Source organism: Schistocerca piceifrons, chromosome 4 (assembly GCF_021461385.2).
Source record: "Schistocerca piceifrons isolate TAMUIC-IGC-003096 chromosome 4, iqSchPice1.1, whole genome shotgun sequence".
In the NCBI taxonomy this organism is placed as follows: domain Eukaryota; kingdom Metazoa; phylum Arthropoda; class Insecta; order Orthoptera; family Acrididae; genus Schistocerca; species Schistocerca piceifrons.
In genome coordinates this window covers 488,112,411-488,138,941 of record NC_060141.1, presented here as the reverse complement: position 1 = coordinate 488,138,941, position 26,531 = coordinate 488,112,411, and the positions used below count along the sequence as shown (strand labels likewise).

Sequence of the window (26,531 nt, the reverse complement as noted above, 5' to 3'; positions counted from 1 at the left end):
CACGGTGGATCCACTAGGGATCGTGAACACCATTCGACAAGATTTGAATGTGATCTGAAGCAGCAAAGTGGTTTTATGTTTTTTCAGCACATCCTGTGCCTTGATCACATGGGAGATTGGGGGGGAGGGGGGGGGGTCGCTAAATTACGTTCTTGAATAAAATGGCATAGGGTGTCTCTAAGACTCCCTTCCTCCCCTCCCCCCCCCCCCCAGTTCGACAACACCCTCGGTGACACCTACGCCCACTTTCAAAATGTAACCGTCGGAAACGTTGACACCAATTTTATCTCCCAGCTGCTCTAACGCCTGAGAGTTAGGCAACCCCTAACACACCACTTAGGTAGGGTCTGCATACATTCGATGCAAAAAGCAGGCGTGAGAATAAATTGGTGTTCAAGTTTCCGACAGGTACTTTTTTAAATTTTTCAGCAAAAGCGGCACTAAGAGTGTTGGCTGTTTTATTCACGCTCATGATAATGTAGTAGGCCTCTCCCTTCCTCTCTTAATCACAGCACCTGATGACGCAAAACGGACGTGCTGAAAAAAAGCATAAAACCACTTTGCTGCTTCGGATCACATTCAGATTTCGTCGAGTGGTTCTGAACGGCTCCTAGTGGATCCACCCTGTATACCCCAGCAAAAACTTGTGTCGCACCACAAACGGATCAGGTGACATTCAGTGGAGTTGCAGTTATTGAATAATTCAGATTTCGGCAAAACCATGGAGAATGTTAGAAAGCATTGTGATATTCATTTAGTTTACCATTGGGATGGGCATTATGATGCAAGAGATTATGCCACCAGGTCAAATTTGAAATGGGCCATGATGTTCAATGAAGGACTAGATGTAGAGATGGCCAAGGTTTCAGAGGAGTTCACAAAGCCTGTCTATATTGGTTTGTATTCTGCACCTCTCCAAACACCACATGTACCGGTCGCACTACAATTTTGCAAAACCAAACCTTGTTGATGCCAGGTTACTTTATATGAAAACAGACAGTTTCATCTACTGTATTAAAGGCTATGATTCATATGAACGACGATTTGAGTTACATACTGAGGAATTTGACCCATATGAATAAGCGGCCAATAATCCTTGAGGCGTAACTCCTCAGAACAAGAGGGGTATCGGCCTAATGAAAGACAAGGCATTTGGAGGGTCCAAAAGATGAATGCATATTGCGCAGATGCAAAAGCCACCCAGAGACAGGCAAAGGGTGTGCATAAGATATCCTCACAGGTGTTCATGATCAGAGATTATAAGGACTCTGCCTTTGCTGATGATGTCTCCTTATGCAGTGCAGCAAACAGTCTTTCGGTCGTGGGACAATGAGATGCACATTGCACTGCAACTGAAAGTCACAGATCATTATGACAAATGTTTCATCTGTCCTGATGGCATCAGGACCCTCCCACTCTCACACTATTTGCTTGAGTGATTTGTGTGCGTGTGCGTGTGTGTGTGTGTGTGTGTGTGTTTGTGTGTGTACAAGTGCACACAGTGAGCAGTTTTGTGTGTGTGTGTGTGTGTGTGTGTGTGTTTGTACAAGTGCACACAGTGAGCAGTTTTGTGTGTGTGTGTTTGTGTGTGTGTGTGTGTGTGTGTGTGTGTGTGTGTGTGTGTGTGCTGCAAATGAAAAAAAAATCGTCTTAATATATTTTATCTCTGCTGCTATCAATATTGTATAGTCTATTAGTTGCTGTTATTGCAAATGAAAAAAAAGTTTTGCAAACGAAAAAAATCGTCGTAATACATTGTATCTCTGCTGCTATCAATATTGTATAGTTTATCAGTTGCTGTTATGTAAACAAAATCATTCTTTATCTGTGCAACTTCTTCTTGAAAAAAAGAGTGTATTGTTACTGGTAAAATGTATCTCTGCTGCAGTAAATACTGTATACTTGATCAATTGCTGTTTTGTAAAGAAAATCGTTCTACATTTATGCAATCTCTTTATTGGAGAAATGTATTTTTTCTGATTCTAAATAATGAGACAATTTTCTAAATCTGTATTGTTGTTACTATTTGATCGTTTAACCATTAACGTTATTGTACTGTCGAAGTAAATAAGAACAATTTCATAAGATTATTTTTATTTACACACAACAATTCAGCATTCCAGGAGTACCCAAATAATATTTTTGTATGCTCTGAATTCAGCCTGAATTGTATTCAAGCATATGGGTGTGGTGACATACATAAGCATTCCTTCAGTAAATTCAGCCTCCAGGCTCAGTACTAACACACTTTGGTATGTGGGTGAATGGAGGCATTCATGCAATGCACCACTTGATTTGTATTTACACTGTTATTACGCAAATACTCAATGTTTTCATGGTACACTCCTCTCACATATTGACATCAATGACTCATTCTATTAGTGGCAATTTATAACATGCAATACAGGTCTTTTAGTTTAACAATGCTTGGGTGTTTTACATATGTATTTACGTTCCATGAGGTTAATTCTAGCACAGCATAGCATATCTACTGCAGACACTTTACGACCAAACATGTGAATGTAAACAGGAGTGTGAGATGTGTCATACACAACTGTCATCATTCTATGTACATATTCCATCATATTGCATAAATAGTCCCACTCATACCATGAGTACTGCACTTTAATACTGGCAAGTTGTGCATTTTCTACCTCTCTGACTTCTTCAGAGTCATTGTCAGGTGACAAATCTACATTTACACATTTACAATCACTGATGGCTCCATTGTATGTGTTAGCGAATAACAAGACTCCTGTGGGACTTGGCTGCTGCAGTTGTGCTATGGCTTAGTCAGATGACATCAGGGCCAAAATGTTGGAAAGAAATTCTGTGGCCTGCGATTGTGGAAATATCTGAGTGTCCTTATTATTCAGCACTGGATCAGTTGATTCGCTCATGCTACAGCATAGCCTAACAACACTAGACATCCTGTGGGTTGCGACTGCTGCTCTGCATCTATAACAATTATAATAAAAAAGACTATGTATAATGAAGAATATGCAGTAATAGTAATAATAATAATAATAAGAGTTAGATAGGCATAATTAATATCTACAGTGTTCTTCCCAGCTGATCACTGTTGCTGCTGCTGCCGATGGCGGCTCATTCTGGACAGCTAATGATAATAACAGAAGTGCAGGAAAGTGGGAGGGCCCTATACTCCCTTCCTCATTCCCTCCATGGCTTTGGCATGTGGCTGATGTCATGATTCCTGGAATGGCTTGGAGATAAGGAAGTGCTGATGCTACAGTCAGCAATATATGATGTGTGCTCAATTGCCGAAGCTGCGTCAGCGTTCTCGGTTCATACCAGCAGTACCCTACTACTCATGTGCACGTTTGTTACAATTCATTCGCTACCACTCACAGCAAACCGACTGTCACGCGAATTTCCTCCGCTTTAAGACAAATGTAGTTAATTCACTAAGCTCTTTTCCTTGAGTATGTTATGAAGAGGATTACAAAGGCCACAGAAAACAGCCTTGTGGTGAAAATTTGTCGTGCTGGTTTTATACTGCAAGAAGTAAATTCAGCACCCAAAAACAAACCTGACAGACAACACAACCCGTGATTCTTGAACCCATCTCGTCCAGCCAACAGACAATCCCCCTGGCTGTCATTCGAAAATGAATGGGAGTTCCGCACTTCTGTGGAAACTTCAAGTCCATAATCATTGCACAATCCATAGCCAGTTTCCATCCTAGACCGCGATCTGGGGTGTTACAGTCAAAACGTGCTGGGGCCGACTCTTTCTCCAAAATTATCTTAATTGATACATTTTTGCAGGTCCTGCTTAATGAAATGGAAATTAGCTTTGTTGTTTTGTACATCTCTTACTAGCAAATCATCAAGAAAATGCTAGTACAAGGCCAACACCAATCATTTCTTTGTTAACTGCACTGACCTAGCGCAAAGTCTGCTAGGAGTTGTCAACTGGACGATAAATCCATTTAAAAAAATAAATAGAAAAAGTATACAAACATCAAAAATTTATTTGTCCTGCATCGATCCTCGAGTAGTTTCGATTTAAAAACACTGAAGAAAGTTGTCCCTGCAACTTAGAATATGTAATAATGTTGCTTAGAACTAAAATCTGAACCTCACAGAGGCGTACACCATATTTTTTACATGAAGTGGTCAAATTAAATGTCGTATGTTGCTTTATTGCCGACACTGGACATAATGGGAAGCAAAATTTGTGTTTTGCTGTCAGATACCGTCACAAGAAAACAAGATAAAGACATTGCCATCTGAATGTCACAGACATAAACCGAAAAACAAAACCTTACAAAAGATTCCAATGCCGACATTACAATTTCTTCTCACATAACACGTCGTTTGTGAACCAACTGATCCTCCTCGTAATGGGGGCACTTTTGAATGTGGTTAGGCATACTCCATACCAAATTGTCCAGATAAGTCTATGGAATAATGTCCTGCAGCTTCACAGCGACCTCTATGATGCACTGTAAGATCTCCAATGGAACAAGTCGATTGCAAACCGCTCGTTTTAGCATTATCTATGCACTATGAATGCAGCAGAGATCTGGAGGATATGGAGACCGTTCGGTCTGACTGATTATATGCACAACTAGGAAGGAGTTCACAAGATTGTGACGATGGGGGCGTACACTGCCGTCCATCAGTTTGAATCCCATTCAGATATGTTCACCAAACGGAGCCACAATGCGTACAAGGATGTCGTCCGATATTTCACACCAGTCATCTTCCAATGTTTTGGCACAAGGGTGTCCTGCAGGTCGCACGTGATTCCACCTCAAAAGATGACTGAACCACCTTGATAACGGTGACGGTATACAGTACAGTTGAGGTGTAAACGTCGTCCTTATTGCCTCCACGTACGAATATCAATATTTTCACGGTGGAGACTGATACATGATCAAAGAGCGTTGTGTCCCACTGCTGTCTAGACTACAAAAAGAGGTTTCGTGCCAATGACAAGAGTCCTTCTCCGGACACAATTTGGAGGAGGAGCCTTGAGAAGCCTTCTGGCTCGTAATCCCTGCTCAAGGAGCCTACTTCATATCATTTGTGTTGAACCTGCACTCGTGTAGCTGTTTAGAACTGCCGCCGTAGAAGTCTCACACTGTGTTGGAGTCTCTACTCGCTGTTATTTACTGATATCGGTGCTGCGTACCTGTTCTTTTTTCTTCCGCGGCCGTTATTTTGACGACTCTCAACTGATCTTGTCACTAGAAATTTGTTCCAGATTCTGAAGATATTACATTGACTCACAGCGGCGTTCAATGCGTCGTTCGCCTGTCTGATTCCCTGACCCGTTGGAGTGACTATACTGAGCCTCTAATCGTACGTTATTGTTGTCCAAAGTTTGAAACAACACAACTCTCGCGATGATACACAGCACAAGTGCTGCAATGTTTACAGGTGACACGGTTGCCATAGGCTTCATATACTGCCCCCTCACAGTGGAAAAATGGATTATACTCGCTACAATTACATTACAAACACACCAATGTACAGATATTTCTGGATAACAGCGTTCCATTTTAAAATTTCCGCAATATGCGACATTTGTGTTGACCACTGTAGACGTTTCCGATGAGTTGGCGCTGACGACTTGTTGCTCAGTGGTGATTCTTGGTCGATACAGAGCGGCAGTCAGCCGCCAGATGAGCTGCGGGCCGCCAGCCCATCCAATTTGGCGACTGAATGGCCGCGGCCGCCTCGGCACGGCTCGCATTCAGCTGTTTACACAGGAGCTGCCACCCCATTTCCCTTGCCTCTCCCCCCCCCCCCCCTCCCCCCACCTTGGGCGTGTCGTGATTGAAGTGCTGCAGCTTTAAACGGCAAACCAGCACCTTCCATCCTTTTCTTTTTTTCTCTCTGACCGCGAACAAGGTACATAGGCGTTCAACGCGCTATCTCGCACAGAACACAGAAATATGAATAAGAACGTCGGAAGTTTTTTTTATTTTCACTTGAAATTAGTGAACAGAAGTAGTAACGATAAAGGAAGGACTTAATAAATTCCTTAATTTCGTATCACCGCCCATTTTTTCTCTTTTGTGAGTTACTACGGTACTGGCCATTAAAATTGCTACACTACGAAGATGATGTGCTACAGACGCGAAATTTAACCGACAGGAAGGAGATTCTGTGATATGCAAATTATTAGCTTTTCAGAGCGGTCACACAAGGTTGGCGCCGGTGGCGACACCTACAACGTGCTGACATGAGGAAAGTTCTGATACACAAACAGCAGTTGACCGGCGTTGTCTGGTGAAAGGTTATTGTGATGTCTCGTGTAAGGACGAGAAATGCGTACCATCATGTTTCCGACTTTGATAAAGGTCGGATTGCAGCCTATCGCGATTGCGATTTATCGTGTCGCGACATGGCTGCTCGCGTTGGTCAAGATCCAATGGCTGTTAGCAGAATATGGAAACGGTGGGTTCAGGAGGGTAATACGGAACACCGTGCTGGATCCCAACGGCCTCGTATCACTAGCAGTCGAGATGTCATGCATCTTATCCGCAGGGCTGTAACGGATCGTGCAGCCACGTCTCGATCCCTGAGTCAACAGATGGGGACGTTTGCAAGACAACAATCATCTGCACGAACAGTTCGACGACGTTTGCAGCAGCATGGAGTATTAGCTCGGAGACCATGGCTGCGGTTACCCTTGACGCTGCATCACAGACAGGAGCGTTTGCGATGGTGTACTCAACGACGAACCTGTGTGAACGAATGGCAAAACGTCATTTTTTCGGATGAGCCCAGGTTCTATTTACAGCATCATGATGGTCGCATCCGTGTTTGACGACATCGCGGTGAACGCACATTGGAAGCGTGTATTCGTCATCCCCATACTGGCGTATCATCCGGCGTGATGGTATGGGGTGCCATTGGTTACACGTCTCGGTCACCTCTTGTTCGCATTGACGGCACTCTGAGCAGTGGACGTTACATTTCAGATGTGTTACGACCCGTGGCTCTACCCTTCAAAAAATGGCTCTGAGCACTACGGGACTTAACATCTGAGGTCATTAGTGCCCTAGAACTTAGAACTACTTAAACCTAACTAACCTAAGGACATTACACACATTCATGCCCGAGGCAGGATTCGAGCCTCCGACCGTAGCGGTCGCGCGGTTCCAGACTGTAGCGCCTAGAACCGCTCGGCCACTGCGGCCGGCCCTCTACCCTTCATTCGATCTCTGCGAAACCCTACATTTCAGCAGGATAATGCACGACCGCATGTTGCAGGTCCTCTACGGGCCTTTCTGTATACAGAAAATGTTCGATTGCTGCCCTGGCCACCACATTCTCCAGATCTCTCACCAATTTAAAACGTCTCGTCAATGGTGGCCGAGCAACTGGCTCGTCACAATACGCCAGTCACTACTCTTGATGAACTGTGGTATCGTGTTGAAGCTGCATGGGCAGCTGTACCTGTACACGCCATCCAAGCTCTGTTTGACTCAATGCCCAGGCGTATGTAGGCCGTTATTACAGCCAGAGGTGGTTGTTCTGGGTACAGATTTCTCAGGATCTATGCACTCAAATTGCGTGAAAATGTAATCACATGTCAGTTCTAGTATAATATATTTGTCCAATGAATACCCGTTTATCATCTGTATTTCTTCTTGGTGTAGCAATTTTAATGGCCAGTAGTGTAATTCCTGCCCATCACGTTCGCCATATTATCACTTCATTGAATTTTATTTCGCTCAAAACCTGTACTTAGATCAGATTTCTAGATCTTTCTTCTGTTGTGAGTTACTAATTCCCATCTGTCACCTTCTACACATTACTAAGTAAAAATCCTTCCACGGAATAGAACGATTTGTCAAGGAGAAACTTTTTCAGCTTGCTTTCAAATGTAATTCTGCTTTTTGTCAGACACATTATAGCATTCGGTAAGTGATCAAAAATTTTGGTGGTAGCATTGTGCATGACATTTTTTTCTCTGTCATTGTGATTATGTTCATCATTGTCCCTTTTGAAATGCAGTGGTTTATTTACAACAAACTTAACGAGGAAATAAATATAATGTGAAGCAACTGCGAAAATTATCGGACTTAAGTTTTATGCAAAACACTGTTCTTCCTTGTTGCCCAAACATGTTTTGGCACCTTTGTGCCATCATAGGTTGGTTTTGTTTATTGTAATACTGGATTTCACTTTACATGATTTTGCAGGATCGTATGGTGTCCTGCACTAACAGCTCGTCATGTTTTGTTGTGACTGGTCCTTCTTCTTTCACGTCCTGTGGGCACTGCACACGCGTATTACATTTACTTTGTGTAATTTCGGTTGTACAAACGCCTTTTTTCTACTCAAAACGCGGTTTATATCGAGTACACCACATTCTGAGAAGTAAAAGGGCAGTTGTATAACATAAATTACACAAATTTATCCAATAATTTAACTGCAAACACGGAAAAGTACAAGACCTGCAAATACAAAAGATGAGTTGCGAAGTTGAGCAACTCTTTAGCAGATTATCGTTGTCTACAAGATGGTCGAAGTCTACGAGATGATCGTGGGTGAGCACCACTTACTATTCTTACAACATGTTTTTGAGCAATCAACATTTCGATAAAGTTGAATTACCCGAGAATATTATTCATTGTGACAGTACTCAATGAAACTACGCAAAATATGTCAGCTTACTAATTTCTCTCTAAGATTTTCAATGATTCTAAGTGCAAATGTGACTGAACTAAGTTGTTGTAGGATTTCCAAAACGCGTTTTTCCCGCTTAAATTCCCGACAATATGAACACCTACTAATTTTGACGTGTCCATCCTAGTTATTATTTCCTCATCCTGTGTTAGTTATCATTGGTGTAGTGCCTCTAGATGTGCAGACCAAAATATGTCGTGTCTGTTTAAAATTTAGAGTGAGATCCTTCGCAGAGAGCCACTGAATAATACGAGGGGCGTTTGAAAAGTCCGTGCAAAATCCGAGAGATTGCACCAATGGCGCTTATCGAGGTCATGTTTAGTTAGTAGCATCGTTGGAAACAACGCACACCAAGTTTCAGCCATATTGGTCTATTTCTTTGTGTTTGGCATTCGTGTGAATCAAGGAGGTCCAGTGATTGTCAAAAAATGGACGAAGTAGAATTTCGTGTGGTGATTAAACATTACTTTATGAAAGGCAGAACGCCTCAGGAGACTAAAGAGGAGCTTGATAAACATTACAGTCACTCTGCACCTTCGATTAGAACAGTTTATAAGTGGTTGCAAAATTTTCGGAGTAGCCATAATCGCACAAGTGATGCTGAACGTTCTGGACGCCGTGTGGAGGTTACGACTCCAGAAATCATTGATAAAATCCATTATGTGGTGATGGATGACAGAAGAGTTAAGGTGCATGAGATTGCTAGTGCTGTGAGCATCTCGAATGAACGGGGTACATAATATTTTCCATAAACATTTGGACATGAGAAAGCTATCTGCAAGATGGGTTCCGCGATTGCTCACACTTGACCAAAATCAGAATCGTGTGAAGTGTTGCAAGGATGGTTTGCTACTGTTCAGGAAGAATCCGCAGGACAATAAGCGTCCTTTCGTCACTGTGGATGAAACATGGATACAATTCTATACTCCTGAGACCAACAACAATCTAAACAATGTGTTACCAAGGGAGAATCTGCACCAAAAAAGGCGAAGACCAGTCCTTCGGCCGGAAAGGTTATGGCGACTGTCTTTTGGGATTCGCAAGGGATAATCCTCATCCACTATCTGGAAAAGGGTAAAACTATTACAGGTGCATATTATTCATCGTTATTGGACCGTTTGAAGACCGAGCAGCAAGAGAAAAGCCGGCGATTGGACCGCAAAAAAGTCCTTTTCCATCACGACATGCACCAGCACACACCTCAGAAGTTGTGTCGCAAAATTAATGGAAATGGGATTCCAACTCGTTTCACATCCCACCCCCCCCCCCCCAATTCCCCAATATGAAGAAATGACTGGTGGGACAAAGATTTCATTCAAATGAGGTGGTGATTGCAGCAACTAATAGGTATTTTGCGGACTTGGACAATTCCTATTATTCGGAAGGGATCAACAAATTAGAACAGCGTTAGACGAAGTTTATAAGTCTAAAAGGAGACTATGTCAAAAAATAAAAAAAATGTTTATTCCAAACACATTAGTAGTATTAGGAAATGTGTGTATATTTTGATCCCCTTACATGTTTCATTGATTTGACTCCGTTAACTCATTGATAAATCAGTTGCTGCAATTTTCACTGACAACGGCCTTACCGAAGTGGTAACACCGATTCCCGTCAGATCACCGAAGTTAAGCGCTGTCGGGCTTGACTAGTACTTGGATGGGTCGCCGTTCGGGTCTGCCGAGTGCTATTGGCAGGCGAGATGCTCTCAGCCCTTGTGAGACCAGTTGAGGAGCTATTTGACTGAGAAGTAGAGACACCTGTCACGAAAACTGACAACGGAAAAAAATGGAATAACCAAGCAGGGGATAAAGTTCTGCAAGTCAGTGCGTGGAATATCAAAAATTTGAACGTAGAAGGAAAGCTAGTATGTATAATAAGTAAATCTGTATACGGTGGCACTCAATGAAGTGAAACGGGAGGCGTTCTGGTCAGACGAATACACGGCAACATCAACAGCACAAAATGGTATAGCGGGAGCAGATTCATTGTGAATAGGAAAGTAGGACCACATGCCGCTCCATATCCGCGTCCGTTGGCACCTAAGGCCTCAGGATAACACGGCGGCCGGTCGGTACCGTTGGGCCTTATAGGCCTGTTCGGACTGGTTTGTTTGTTTGCATTTCTGACTGTTGTGTGGTGGTGTTCGGTCTGTAGTAATCGCCTCGTCCAATTACTGTACTAAATTCTTCATTTCTCTTATAATTAGGCTAACATTTGTGTTTCTTCTGGTGGAACTTTAGTGAAATCTGTCTGGTTCATAGTGCAGGCGCAGCGTCCGAAAGCGGAGCCCCGTCCACGCTCGATCGAACGGCCAGCCGGGTGCAAATGATCTTGCACAACTTAATCTTTCTGAGTCCACTACGCCCTGCTAAGCCAGGGTCGTACAGCACGACGATGTATTTATTTGTGTCTTAATCATTGCGCTCGTAATGCATCTCGCCTTTTAATTTTTTTTATTTCTAGCTCATGTAAATTATTGAAGTGATAACTGGCTAGTTTGCCAATTAAATAATTACTAATTTATTTACTTACATGTGTTTATACATGTGTGGCTCAGCCAACTGAATTGTTATTAGTCTTACTCCTTGCAACACGGTTGGTTTTTGAACTGGCCAAACACTAGGAGATTTAAGATTTGTTGATTTGGTGACAGTAAGGACTTGCAAGAGCAGTTGAACGGAATGGATCGTGTCTTGAAAGGAGGGTATAAGATGAACATCAACAAAAGCAAAACGAGGATAATGGAATGTAGTCGAATAAAGTCGGGTGATGCTGAGGCAATTAGATTAGGAAATGAGACAATTAAAGTAGTATAGGAGTTTTGCTATTTGGGGAGCAAGATAACTGATGATGGTCGAAGTAGAGAGGATATAAAATGTAGACTGGCAATGGCAAGGAAAGCGTTTCTGAAGAAGAGAAATTTGTTAACATCGAGTGTAGATTTAAGTGTCAGGAAGTCGTTTCTGAAAGTATTTGTATGGAGTGTAGCCATGTATGGAAGTGAAACGTGGACGATAAATAGTTCAGACAAGAAGAGAATAGAAGCTCTCGTAATGTGGTGCTACATAAGAATGCTGAAGATTAGATGGGTAGATCACATAACTAATGAGGAGGTATTGAATAGAATTGGGGAGAAGAAGACCTTGTGGCACAACTTGACTAGAAGAAGGGATCGGTTGGTAGGACATGTTCTGAGACATCGACGGATCACCAATTTAGGATTGGAGGGCAGCGTGGAGGGTAAAAATCGTAGAGGGAGACCAAGAGATGAATACACTAAGCAGATTCAGAAGGATGTAGGCTGCAGTAGGTACTGGGAGATGAAGAAGCTTGCACAGGATAGAGTAGCATGGAGAGCTGCATCAAACCAGTCTTAGGACTGAAGACCACAACAACAACAATGGTTCGGTGAAGGCTCTCACAACTGTTTGTACCATTCAGGATGTAATATTTAACATCAGTTTGTCTCATTATTTCTCTTGCATGCCTTGTGCACCTCTGCTATCCGGCGGTGTTTTCCTATATGGTAGCTATTTGCAGAGCATACTTCTATTTTGGATTGTAAACCTTAAAGTTTCTTTAGAGAAAGAATTTTTAGCTCTTTTATTGAACTGATAAAGTTTTTATAATCATACTTAGTCTCTTAACTATTAACCAATATGGCACAGTTTTGTGATTGCAAACTATTCTGTTTCGTAGTAGTCAATATCACTGGTAGTGTTTTCCAAACAGATGTTTAATAAATCTTAGTGTGTTCTGTTAAAATAAAGTTCACAACACGAATGATGTTTGGTCTCCCTTTGGCCCTGTCCTTCCTACCACGGACAACCTGTCGGGAGCACTGCGTACCAGACAGGTTGCAATGTCCTGCTGACAGATGCCGTCATGCTGAGGAAAAACGAACTGCAAGTGCGGGTGGACGGCGCCCTCAACTATACAGGGTGTTACAAAAAGTTACGGCCAAACTTTCAGGAAACATTCCTCACACACAAAGAAAGAAAATATGTCATGTGGACATGTGTCCGGAAACGCTTACTTTCCATGTTAGAGCTCATTTTATTACTTCTCTTCAAATCACATTAATCATGGAATGGAAACACACAGCAACAGAACGTACCAGCGTGACTTCAAATACTTTGTTACAGGAAATGTTCAAAATTTCCTCCGTTAGCGAGGATACATGCATCCACCCTCCGTCGCATGGAATCCCTGATGCGCTGATGCAGCCCTGGAGAATGGCGTATTGTATCACAGCCGTCCACAATACGAGCACGAAGAGTCTCTACATTTGGTACCGGGGTTGCGTAGACAAGAGCTTTCAAATGCCCTCATAAATGAAAGTCAAGAGGGTTGAGGTCAGGAGAGCGAGGAGGCCATAGAATTGGTCCGCCTCTTCCAATCCATCGGTCACCGAATCTGTTGTTGAGAAGCGTGCGAACACTTCGACTGAAATGTGCAGGAGCTCCATCGTGCATCAACCACATGTTGTGTCGTACTTGTAAAGGCACATCTAGCAGCACGGGTAGAATATCCCGTATGAAATCATGATAACGTGCTCCATTGAACGTAGGTGGAAGAACATGGGGCCCAATCAAGACATCACCAACAATGCCTGCCCAAAGGTTCACAGAAAATCTGTGTTGATGACGTGATTGCACAATTGCGTGCGGATTCTCGTCAGCCCACACATGTTGATTGTGAAAATTTACAATTTGATCACGTTGGAATGAAGCCTCATCCGTAAAGAGAACATTTGCACTGAAATGAGGATTGACACATTGTTGGATGAACCATTCGCAGAAGTGTACCCATAGAGGCCAATCAGCTGCTGATAGTGTCTGCACACGCTGTACATGGTACGGAAACAACTGGTTCTCCCGTAGCACTCTCCATACAGTGACGTTGTCAACGTTACCTTGTACAGCAGCAACTTCTCTGACGCTAACATTGGGGTTATCGTCAACTGCACAAAGAATTGCCTCGTCCATTGCAGGTGTCCTCGTCGTTCTAGGTCTCCCCCAGTCACGAGTCATAGGCTGGAATGTTCCGTGCTCCCTAAGATGCCGATCAATTGCTTCGAAGGTCTTCCTGTCGGGACACGTTCGTTCTGGAAATCTGTCTCGATACAAATGTACCGCGCCACGGCTATTGCCCCGTGCTAATCCATACATCAAATGGGCATCTGCCAACTCCGCATTTGTAAACATTGCACTGACTGCAAAACCACGTTCGTGATGAACACTAACCTGTTGATGCTACGTACTGATGTGCTTGATGCTAGTACTGTAGATCAATGAGTCGCATGTCAACACAAGCACCGAAGTCAACATTACCTTCCTTCAATTGGGCCAACTGGCAGTGAATCGAGGAAGTACAGTACATACTGACGAAACTAAAATGATCTCTAACATGGAAATTAAGCGTTTCCGGACACACGTCCACATAACATCTTTTCTTTATTTGTGTGTGAGGAATGTTTTCTGAAAGTTTGACCGTACCTTTTTGTAACACCCTGTAGATGCATACGGGTGTTGATGAAGTGTGCCGTCCAGAATGACGAAATCACCCAGGGACCGCCACGGAAACATTCCCCAGACAATAACATTGCCTCCTCTGGCCTGGACCTTCCTGACTATTGTTTTCTTTGAGACATTTCATGCCGTACATGCCAACGGGTATTTGTCCGATGGGTCATTAGACGGCATTCATCTGGAAAGGCTGTAAGATAACTACATAATCTGCGAATATTCTGAAATTACGGTTAATATTGTTTGGAAGACCAATAATATACAACATCAGCAGCAAGAGTCCCTAAACACTTTCCTGTGATAGACCTGTCGTTAGGTCCACATCTACTAATGACAATCTAAAATAACATGATACGTTCTTTATACCAAGAAATCCTCAATTCAGACACTAATTTCGCTTGATATTCGATATGATTTAACTTTCGATAGTAAGCGTAGTTGTGGTACTGACTCAGATACTTTTCGAAAGTCAAGAAATACTGCATATACTTAAATGCCTTGATTCATGGTTCTATGGACGTCATGTGTGAAAAGTCCAAGTTGGGCTTCACACGATCCTTGTTTGCGGAATCCATGACAGTTTGCATGTTCGAAATACCTTATTATATTTCAGCTCAGAATATGTTCGACGTTTCTACAACAAATAGATGCCAAGGATATTGGACCACTTCTGCTGCTCTTATTGTAGAATGGCGTTACGTGTACTCGTGCTCTCTTCAGTCACTGGTCACGGTTTTTTGTTCGAGGGATCTATGGTAGATTATAGTTAAAAGAGGGGCTAACTCAGCCAGCAATTAGGTATGGAATCTGATATGGATCCCGTCGAGTCCTGGAGCTTGGTTCAGTGTTAACGATTTCTCCTGTTTCTCAACACCACTGACACTAATATCTACATAACACTCTTCTTTGCGATAGCACTACAATTAAATTTGGGCAATACAGCTGGAATTTAATATTTAAAGGAAAATTTGAAACCGTATTTTTACATTTCTGTTTTTGTCTTGAGACCTTATCATCCATGAGTGCCTGGATAGTAAGTTTGGTTTCTTAAAAGACATCTTGTTGCCCACCTGATCTTCATTTAAAAATATTTCATTGCCATACCGATATCCAGCCATATAGCCCATCATCAGTGGCGTCTGATACATAGAACAAACAAATAAATGTATACATTTTGTTGTTTATAACATAAGCACGTCTTGTACATATTACAGTAGAAATATAAAGCTACTTGCGTATCGTCTACCTCTATGTCAGATAACATGTGAGTAAAGTACGAAATCTTTATGATGTTAAAATTTCTAGATCCACATCAATTTTACGTCATAACAATTTCATAACACACGCCTCATTTGATATAGATATACGCAATATGTACGAACCTTCAGTTTCTACTGGTATGCGTACAGAATGTTCTTCCGTTATAGACATCGATAAGTGTACACTTATTTGTATGTCTTTTGTATCAGACGCAAATGATGAGCTGTTCTAGACGCTTCAGTCCAGAACCCCGCTGCTGCTACGGTCGCATGTTCGAATCCTGCCTCGGGCATGGATTTGTGTGATATCCTTAGGTTAGTTAGGTTTAAGTAGTTTTACATCTAGGGGACTGATCACCTCAGATGTTAAGTCCATAGTGCTTAGAGCCATTTGAACCATTTTTTGTCACTTCCGACATACTCCTACCAGCTTATGGACCTACACTCACATCAGTTTAGTTAGGCTAGACATATATTTCCGGGTGGCAGTTTCTAACAGTGAAATCATTGCAGTTTGTAAGAGAAAACAGTTTGGTTTATACAATAACGGAAATTAGGAAACAGTTTGGAGTTTCCAGGGAAGTTGTGTAGCTACCAACTTTTTTAGATTTCGTGATGAAAAATCGCATTGCTCTTTTTTCATAACACCATTTGATTTATTAATTCAAATATGGATATGTGAACTTGACCAGTAACAAATTAGAAATCTAACAAGAACAAAATTGTCTCTCAGTTATTGCCTATTGACGTAACTACAATGAATCGACTCGTTTCGGATAAAGTTGCTTCCTCGTCCGAGACAACGCATCAAGCCGCACTGAACTTTCTTTCACTAGCCACATTTAAGGCTGGAAAGCAAAACTTTCTTCTCTCTAAATTAAGTGGGTTGCCCAGAAAGTAATGCACCGCACTTTTTGTCTCAACCGAAAAGAATGCTACGAATGTGAAACGTTAGTATGTATTATTTGAAGTATCGTGAGTGAGCGCGACAGGTTTCCGTCACTTCCGACAGATAGCGTAGCTGCAGGACAGTTTCAAAATGGCGTCTGTAGGTAAGGACGTCACAATCAACGTGCCGTCATTGAATCTCTCACTGCAGAGAAAGAAACTGTGGGGAATACTCGCCAACGTCTGTGCAAGGTCTATGGAGCATCTGCTATCTACAGAAATACAGTTAGTCGCTGGGCATGGAGTGTTGAGGTCATCAGAAAGCGGTTCGGCGGAGCTCCACGATTTGCAGCGGCCGGGGAGACCATCCACAGCTGACACACCTGACCTGTCCCCGTCGGACTTCCACCTGTTTGGGCCATTAAAGGATACCATTTTGAGGGCGATGAGGACATGATTCACACAGTGAAGCACTGGCTCCGCTACCAGGACAATTATTGGTACCGACAGAGTGTACATGCTCTTGTTTTGCGCTGGAGGAAGGCCATAGAACGGGATGGAGATTACGTGCAAAAAAAAAGGGTGTGTAAATAGTACACCATTATTTCGTGTGTATAATTCTCATTATGTTCAATAAAGAATTGTTGAAGAAAGAAAATGTGGTGCATTACTCTCTGGGCAACCCTCATAGATAGTATGGGAGAGAGACAACGGTTACGCTTTCACCTCTCTCTCAAGCCAATCTTTGATCTCAGCAGTATTCATTTGGGTTAAATAAGAATAAACTTCATCGATAGATTGAGTACATGTCTCACTGTCTAGTCATTCCGGAAATCACTTTTTTGGCTGCTGAGCGTGCCTGATATTCTCTCAACGGCCCCAAAATAAATATTTATAGATTTAACAAAACCAGAGGAGGATATTACTGCCATGTTATAATTTTGTTCTAGCTTATCAGAAACTGATATTTCATCACACATTTGAAGTACAATATTTAATGTCTGATCTCTGGCATAAACAGACATCATTTCAAAAATGGCTCTGAGCACTATGGGACTAAACTACTGTGGTCATCAGTCCGATCTCTTCACCGATGAGTGTCGCACGTGCCTGCAACCAGACAATCGTCGGAGACGTGTTTGGAGACAATCCGCTTAGACACACTGTCCAGCGAGTGCAGCAAGGTGGAGGTTCCCTGCTGCTTCGGGGTGGCATTATGTGGGGCTGACGTACGCCGCTGGTGGTAATGGAAGGCGCCATAACGGCTGTGCGATACGTGAATGCCATCCTCCAACCGATAGTGCAACTATATCGGCAGCATTTTGGCGAGACATTGGTCTTCATGGACGACAATTCCCGCCCCCATCGTGCACATCTTGTAAATGGCTTCCTTCAGGATAATGACATCGCTCGACTAGAGTGGCCAGCATGTTCTCCAGACATGAACCCTATTGAACATGCCTGTAATAGATTAAAAAGGGCTGTTTATGGACGACGTGACCCACCAACCACGCTGAGGGATCCACGCCGAATCGCTGTTGAGGACTGGGACAATCTGGACCAACAGGCGCTTGATGAATTAGCGGATAGTATGAAATGACGAATACAGGCATGCATCAGTGGAAGAGGACTTGATGCTGGGTATTAGAGGTACCGGTATATACAGCAATCTGTACCGGCACCTCTGAAGCTCTCGCTATATGGTGGTAAAACATGCAATGTGTGGTGTTCATGAGCAATAAAAAGGGCGGAAATGATGTTTGTGTTAATCGCTATTCCAATTTTGTGTGCGGGTTCCGGAACCCTCGGAACCGAGGTGATGCAAAACTTTTTTTGATGTGTGTATTTATCTAGTTTCATCGTATTTCCAACAGCTTTATTTAAGTTTTAACCGGTTCTTTTTACTAAAATAAATAAAAGTGCTTTCAAAGCTGCCTGTTTTGAGTCCTAAATTAAGATCGTGGCATACCGGAAAGCACGTCTTCTCGATATCCGACCACAGCTATTTTTTCCATTTTTCCTTTATGTATTACGGACACACTAAATAGGGACTGGCGATTTAAGCACTTTTTCTAAGTGCAAGTCGCTCGCTCTACCCTATTATCTTTCGCTCTCTACAGCGGAAACGCCTACAATACCGCCCACAATGCAATACACGGCTGTGCTTGTTGCTGCAGGTATCGCGCTGCACGCTTCGCTCCACACGGGGAACGTGGAAAAGTGTACAGATTTTACTTTTTTATCCTGCGATTGGTGTAATTTTTCATTGACATAATTAATGTTAGTGTCATACACTTCGATGACGTAAGTTATGGAGTAGCGATATGCTCATATACAGACGGCGGTAGTATTGCATAGATAACGTATAAAAGAGCAGTTCATTGTCGGAGCTGTCATTTGTAGTCATGTGATTCATGTGAAAAGATTTCCGACGTAACTTTGGCAGCATGATGAGAATTAACTGACTTTGAACGTGGAATGGTGGTTGGATCTAGACGAATGGAATATTCCATTTCGGATCTCTTTAAGGTACTCAATATTCCGAGATCCACAGTGTCAAGAGCGTGCCGAGAGTTCCAAATTTCAGGCATCGCCTCCCGCCACGGAAAATGCAGTGGCCGACGACCTTCACTTAACGACCAAGGGTAGCGGTGTTTGCGTAGAGTTGTCAGTGGTAAGAGACAAGCAACACTGCATCAAATAACAGCAGAAATTCGATGTGGGACGTACGACGATCGCGCCTGTTAGTACAGTTCTGCGAAATATGGCGTTTATGGGGGTATAGCAACATACGACCGACTCGAGTACCTTGGCAAAAGCACGACATCACCTGCAGCGCCTTTCCTCGGCTGTTGGACATTAGACGACCGGAAAACCGTGTTCTGGGCAGATGAGTCCCGATTTCAGTTGGTAACAGTTGGCGGGAGGGTTCAAGTGTGGCGCAGACCGCACAAAGCTATGGACCCAAGTTGACAAGAAGGCACTGTGCAAGCTAGTGGGGTTCCATAATGATGTTGGCTGTGTTTACATGGAATAGACTGGGTTCTCGGTATGTGCTGCTACTTGGAAACTATTTACAGCCATCCATGGACGTCATGTTCCCAAATAACGATGGAATTTTTTTGGATGCCAATGCACCAAGTCACTGGGCCACAGTTATTCGCTATAGGTTTGAACAACATTCTGAACAATCCGAACGAGTGATTTCGCCACCCAGATAGCCCGACGTGAATACCATCGACCATTTATGTGATATGATCAAGAAGTCAGTTCGTTCACAAAATCCTGCACCGGAAAACACTTTCGCGATTATGGATGACTACAGAGGTTTTCTGAGAGATTTTTCGATAAGATGGTTCAAATGGCTCTGAGCACTATGAGACTTAACATCTGAGGTCATCAGTCCCCTAGAACTTAGACCTACTTAAACCTAACCAAACTAAGGACATCACACACGTCCATACCCGAGGCAGGATTCGAACCTGCGACCGTAGGGGTCACGCGGTTCCAGACTGTAGCGCCTCGAACCGTTCGGCCACCACGGCCGGCTTTCGATAAGATTCTGATGCTGTAGTCATTGAAGGCTTCACTCATTGCCCTCTTGACAGTCAAAAGCATTTCGTTCCGTATATATCTATTTATGGCCCTGTGCTGTAGATGTTAGCAAGACCAAACTTTTTATTATGGAACTGCGTGGAGGAAAAGCGTTAAGCAGCGAGCGTCGCACAAGAATTCCGCCGCTGCTGGTTCCTGCTCGCTGGGCGGCAAGCACGGGTCGTTAGCTGCCCGCTGTATCATTCATCTCTTGTGTCACCAGCGCAGGCCCTGCCGGTTTCTGAGAACTGCACAAGCGTAACAGGCAGCTCTTGTTTCCGTGTCTCCTCGAAGAAGTGTTAGAGATAAATTCTCGCTGACAGGAGTCACTGTCAAATCAAGTTCCTGCCTGACTAAGCACAAAGTCATAATTGCTTCTCTCGCTTGTTTGAAGCTAACGTCACATTTGTCTATTTCCAAACATTTTCTTGACACACGGTTCTGAAGTTGTAATGAAATATTTAAAAGACATAATTTTCCGCTACCGGCTGAGAGTCTTTGTTGCAGAGTGCAATCAACCGAATTTACAAACGCGTAATTTTTAAACGAATATTTTGTAATGCGTTAATGCGTTGTGCACGGCTATCTCACACATATTTCAACAGTACATACCCATTAGCTACTGCAGCATTAGTGATTGCAACCAACTATTACAAAAGACAATACCGTCAAAAGTTCATCGGCGTAGTCGCCGCTAGTAATAATTTCTAAAGAGCAGCCACGACAAAGGTGCTTTCATGGGATTTTTCTCTGGCATATGTAAGCAGCATTGTTTACTTTCAAGAAAATTTCCAATCGTTTATTCAACACTAGTGCATTTACTTTCAATTTTGAGTTTCTGGAAAAAGCGCGTGATCTCGAAGATTATAGAGTGCATCCAATATTGTTAGAATTTGAAGAGCGACCACAAAAAAGAGAACCAAATAAGCCTGAAAATACGAAAAAATTACAACTGCTAATTTAATTGCTAATCGGAGACTACACGCACACTGTGTGTGTGTGTGTGTATGTGTGTGTGTGTGTGTGTGTGTGTGTGTGTGTATTGTTTCCATACGTCCCAATTACTCGGGAATTTCTCGTTTTTTCACTCTTTGTACCCATGTCCCAAAATATTCAATCGGGACTCTAAAAGCGCTGATTTTCATGTAACAGAATCGGAAGTTTATGTTCTTCTGTATCGATACATTAATATGTATACGTAAATAACATATAATCAACCGCCAAGCGATACGTTAGTACTCTTTCAGTGACAGATACACAGGAATATGGCCTTTCATAAAAAGTAGCAATACAGATAGGGAAGTAGTTTGCAAACTTTGTTCCTGTCGTTTTTCAATTTAACATGGTAGGAAACCTGACGTATCATCGTATTGAGACCCACAAGTGGAAAAGAACTACTCAAAGAAGGGCACCCAGTTCAAAACTCAGAAGTTTCTTTTGTAAGACCTGATAAAAGAGAGGAAATGCTCATTGCTACCGCTGAATTGAAAGCAGCATACATAACTGTAAAACATCATCATTCATTTAATTATTTGACAGCACAACGAAATTGTGTTCAGTTATGTATCTTGATTACTCGATTTGCTGAAAAGCAATGTGTAGCAAGAACAAAAGTCACACCAAAGATAATATTCCTGCTTCTCATTCTGTTTCCTTTTGCGTTTTGGACTTGAAAAAAAAGTTTTACGGGCTAGCAGCTTATGACGCGGCGGTAATCACAAAGCACTGAAATTATTTCCTAAAGTTGTTCAGTATTTTGACGCAGGTGAGCGGATAAGAACTAAATTAATTAAGCTGAATTCTGTACAAAATGAAACATTGGAGACTATGTGCAACTTAAATATTTTAACACTTACAGTTCGAAAATTAATTAAAAAATTGTGTAGCAATTTGCGGCAACTGCAACACGAATTACGGGTGCCTGTTATTTGGTTATGAAACCCAAAGAAATTTTAAAAATGCAGAGAATCATTACTCTGAACTAAACATGGAAAAATTTCACACTGACGTAAGAGTGTTATGAAACTTCGGTTACTTATCTTACAAAACGGTCTCATAAACTATCAGGTTTTGACATTTTTGGGTGGATGGTTTTGACTCAGTTGAATGGCAAGACATAAAAAGAACATTGGTTTATTTAAAATGAAAAAAAAAATGATTCAAATGGCTCTGAGCACTATGGGACTTAACTTCTGAGGTCATCAGTCGCCTATAACTTAGAACTAATTAAATCTAAGTAACCTAAGGACATCACACACATCCATGCCCGAGGCAGGTTTCGAACCTGCGACCGTAGCTGTCGCTCGGTTCCAGACTGTAGCGCCTAGAACCGCACGGCCACTCTGGCCGGCTAAAATGAAAAGAAGTTGATACTTGTAGGTCAGCAATGTTTGATTAGTACGCCCATTTGAAGAATGTTGTGGCTACATTAGTTGCAAAGGATAATTGGCAATCAATGTTACCAGCCCACAACAACTGACTGGAATTTTTCAGAAATTAAGAGTGCAGAAGTCAGAATTGCTAAAGATATGCATGTATGTTTCCAGTTGTAACACATAAATGTAATGTTGAGAGAATTTTTACATAATCGGAACTCAAAGGACTGAAGAAGGTACACTTTTGTATGTATCAACAACAGAAAAATATTACATTCTACTTATAACTTTCAAATGTGGTGTGAGGTGTTTTATAATTATGTAAGTAAACAAACTGTTCTAAAATCTGTCAAATCATCTGAGAAGTATGGATGGTCCATAAAATAATGTGTAAAATTGTGTATGTAGTAAGTAGCTTACGATATCGTTCTTTTCATATATATTTGTACAGACATATGCTCAGTCGTGAAGCATAGGCTGATTTTTCCAGGCGTTTGAAGTCGCTCACCCTCACCTTATGATTTGGTTTCTATGAACCTCGTCCAGCAGCCTTCAGTAACAACATTTATGACAGCCCTGTGTGTGTGTGTGTGTGTGTGTGTGTGTGTGTGTGTGTGTGTGTGTGTGTGTGTGCGGGTGGGTGGGTGTGAGAGAGATTTTCTTGTGAATCTATGTTATCACTCATTCTACGATAAAGTGACAGTATGGCATTCATGGTCAAATTTCTGACATACCTCGGTTTGAATGGATTCACTTCATTCATAATCCCTGTCACACTGTAAACAGTCTACTGATGTTTACATTACTGTTCTTCTCGATGAAGCGAAATTGTGGTCATCGGATGCCGGCGCAAAAGAGGCCTGTTGGTCTCAATAATGGAATCGACAAACGGGGAACCTCCAGATCTGGTTCAAATGGCTCTGAGTACTATGGGACTTAACATCTGAGGTCATCAGTTCCCTAGAACTTAGAACTACTTAAACCTAACTAACCTAAGGACATCACACACATCCATGCCCGAGACAGGATCCGAACCTGCGACAGTAGCGGTCGTGCGGTTCGAGACTGAAGCACCTAGAACCGCTCGGCCACACCGGCCGGCCCTGCAGATCTACTGAAATTGGACTTTTGCGTGTTTCGTCATCCGCCGCAGGAGAACGAAGTGGTGAACACGTGGGAAAATTCTTTTTAAAATACGGCAGTCAAAAAGAGATCCCAAAATGAAAATCGACAACACTGGGTAATGTTTTCCGAGTACAACGCCAACTGTAACTGGCGAAACGTACTTCTTCTTCTTCTTGTTCTTATTCTTTTCCTGCTCCTTCATCCATTAGACCAGTTGATCCGCTGTTATTTCTTGATGCGTCTACAAAGGTCTACTGATGTTGCACCTTCCTTTAGGAACGTGCTATAGCAGTTGTTTTTGAACACATTCAACGGCCATTCTTTCTATATTATGTTCTTCCCATGCTTTTCTGTATTCTTTAATCTTTTCGTTTAAGCTGTAAGTTCTTACACTCTTCCGGATGGTCCCATTTTTGTGTCTCTTCTTGTTTCCTGCTGAACTGTTCTCATACGACTTACCTACGCTGATCGGAATCTACTATGTATTCCAGAGTTAATAGGCTAGTTTTGACTTCCATGTTGTCCGCAGGGAACTGCCATGTTTCTTTAAAATTTTAGCGCTGTGTCCTTTCGTACTTTTCCCATGAGCTTTCTTTTGATAGTGCCACACGTTATATCAAATAACTCAATTTTTTTTAATATCAATTTCGCCGATATATGTCACAGACCAAGAATCTGATGATGTTAACTTGGTCAATAGTTTGGTTTCTGATACGAATTTACGTCTTAGAGGTTGCGATCCTTCGGGTGCGACGGAGTTTGTTTTATTGGTCGATAGGCTTAAATTATGTTTCCTTGCTATTTTATGTCGTTCATATAGCGCTATGGTGAAACATGCACCGTCAAAATGTTAGCTGCTAAGGCAGACTACAGGTATTCTGAAAAATGTTAAATAATTTTCCACACAGAGAATTGGCTAAAACCGTGATGTGTGTAGCCCTTTCTGCCTGACGAACGGTCGGCGAGTAAGCAGACGTAGTCATGACAAGAGAACGTAGCGCTGCGTAGCACGAAGTCCAAAATGCACACACGCGTCTTTTAAGCACTTAAACCATACTGGTCTCAGATCACTAATTTTGTGAATAACTTGCATGTAATATCGATTGCTGGTGTAATTATGCAGATGTAATTGCTAAACAACTTATAAGTAGAGAAAAAAAATCGAGACAGTATATAATGTTACATTAGACGACTTCCATGACTCGGGACTTCAATTTGTTGACAAAAAGTATTTTATAACAATTCCTCTAGCACAGTCTCTATGACACTTTTGTTAAACAGTTCCTTGTCTTTTCCGCAGAATCGTCAGATAAATGTGAAGTGCCTGTACGATGACGAAAACAAACATTCTCCTTACACAAGGCAAACATGACAAGACTTTAATGCAATCACGCACATCACAGTAATGGCTAATTTTAATTATACAGAACTGAAACGGAGTAATAAATGGTCATGGCCGATATTCTGCATATTGCGCTGCGTATCAAGCATAAACCCCCCCCCCCCCCCCACATGAACCATGGACCTTGCCGTTGGTGGGAAGGCTTGCGTGCCTCAGCGATACAGACGGCCGTACCGTAGGTGCAACCACAATGGTGGGGTATCTGTTGTGGATGATTGACTAATCTGGCCTTGTAGCACTAACCAAAACGGCGAGACTCATCAGTGGTTCTGTATGCTATGCAGTAGAGATAGAAGGATTGTGGAACAGGAGGTGATTTTTTGCTGCCCTTCAGGCTGAGTTATATGAGGCTAGGCGAGAATTGGGCAGGTTAAGGGGGGAGAAGGGTAAACAGGGGTGGGAAGTGGCAACAGGCATAAGGAACAGGCCAAGAAATTCTTCTGACAGCTTTGTTACTAATGTACAATATAGGTTTGACCTGTTGCCTCAGTCAGAAACAGATGAGCGTCTCACAGAAGTAGATGTAGACAGGGCTCAACAAGCTTTCAGCAGCAAATTGAATAAGAATGTAGGGAAGACTGCAAAGAGAAAGAAAGTCTTGTTGCTAGGTAGTTCGCATGCTGGGGGTGTGGGCCGACTTCTGCAGGATAAATTAAGGTCAGAATACCAGGCCACAAGTTTTTTTTCAAACCTAGTGCTGGACTGGGGCAGGTTACAGAGGATTTAGGTTCACTATGTAGAGGCTTTACTAAGGAAGATACCGTGGTTATTGTGGGTGGGCCGGGCAACAGTATTGACAGAGATCCGGGGTACAGCATAGAGTGTGACCTGGCAAAGATTGCATCAACATCGAGTCATACCAGTGTTGAGTTTGTGTCGGTTCTGGAGCGCCACGACCGACCTCATTTGAGCTCTTCTGTCAGGAGAGTTAATTTGGAGTTGGAACGGCTACTTGGATCTGGTGCAGGGCCACACATTGGTGTGGTTCCTGTTGCTTCACTCTGTAGGTGGGACTATACTAGACATGGCCTACACCTCAACAAGAAAGGGAAGGGTAAACTGGCTGGGCTGATAGCAGGAAATTTAAAGGGGGGAGGAACTACATCTCATGGTGAAAACTCTTTTTTAGTGTAAGATCAGTGTCCAGTGGGAAACTCAGCCAGGCAAGTATTAAAGATGTTAAAAAAGTTCAAGATACTCACAAAAGTAGAGTGAAAAATAATGTTAGCACATTTCATCAAAATATTTGGGGATTGAAGAATGAAATTGATGAGCTTCTGCTTTGTTTATAAGATATAGGAACTGAGAATGTAATAGATGTACTACGCCTGTCTGAGCATCACATTGTCACTGATATGAAAAGGTTAGCATCAGTGGGTACAAATTCGGTGCACATGTAAGCAGAGATAATATGATGACAGGAGGAGTTGCCATATATGTCAAAAGCTTCCACAGTGTAAAAAATTTAGAAACTAATTAATTTTGTGTAGAGCAACATATGGAAGCATGTGCCACTGAACTTAAACTAAATGATGGCACTTTCATAATTGTAGCAGTGTATAGGTCCCCCTCAGGGAATTTCCAGCTATTTCTAGAAAACTTGGATGCTTTGTTGTGCTATCTGTCAGACAGGGGGAAGCAAATTATCATTTGTGGGGATTTCAATGTTGATTCCCTGAAAGAGT

General features: G+C 42.4%; 1 pseudogene; it reads left to right on the top strand.

Annotated features, from left to right (window-relative positions):
* The first annotated feature begins 10,249 nt into the window (after positions 1-10,249).
* LOC124797111 lies at positions 10,250-10,368 on the top strand (annotated as a pseudogene).
* The last annotated feature ends 16,163 nt before the right edge of the window (positions 10,369-26,531 follow it).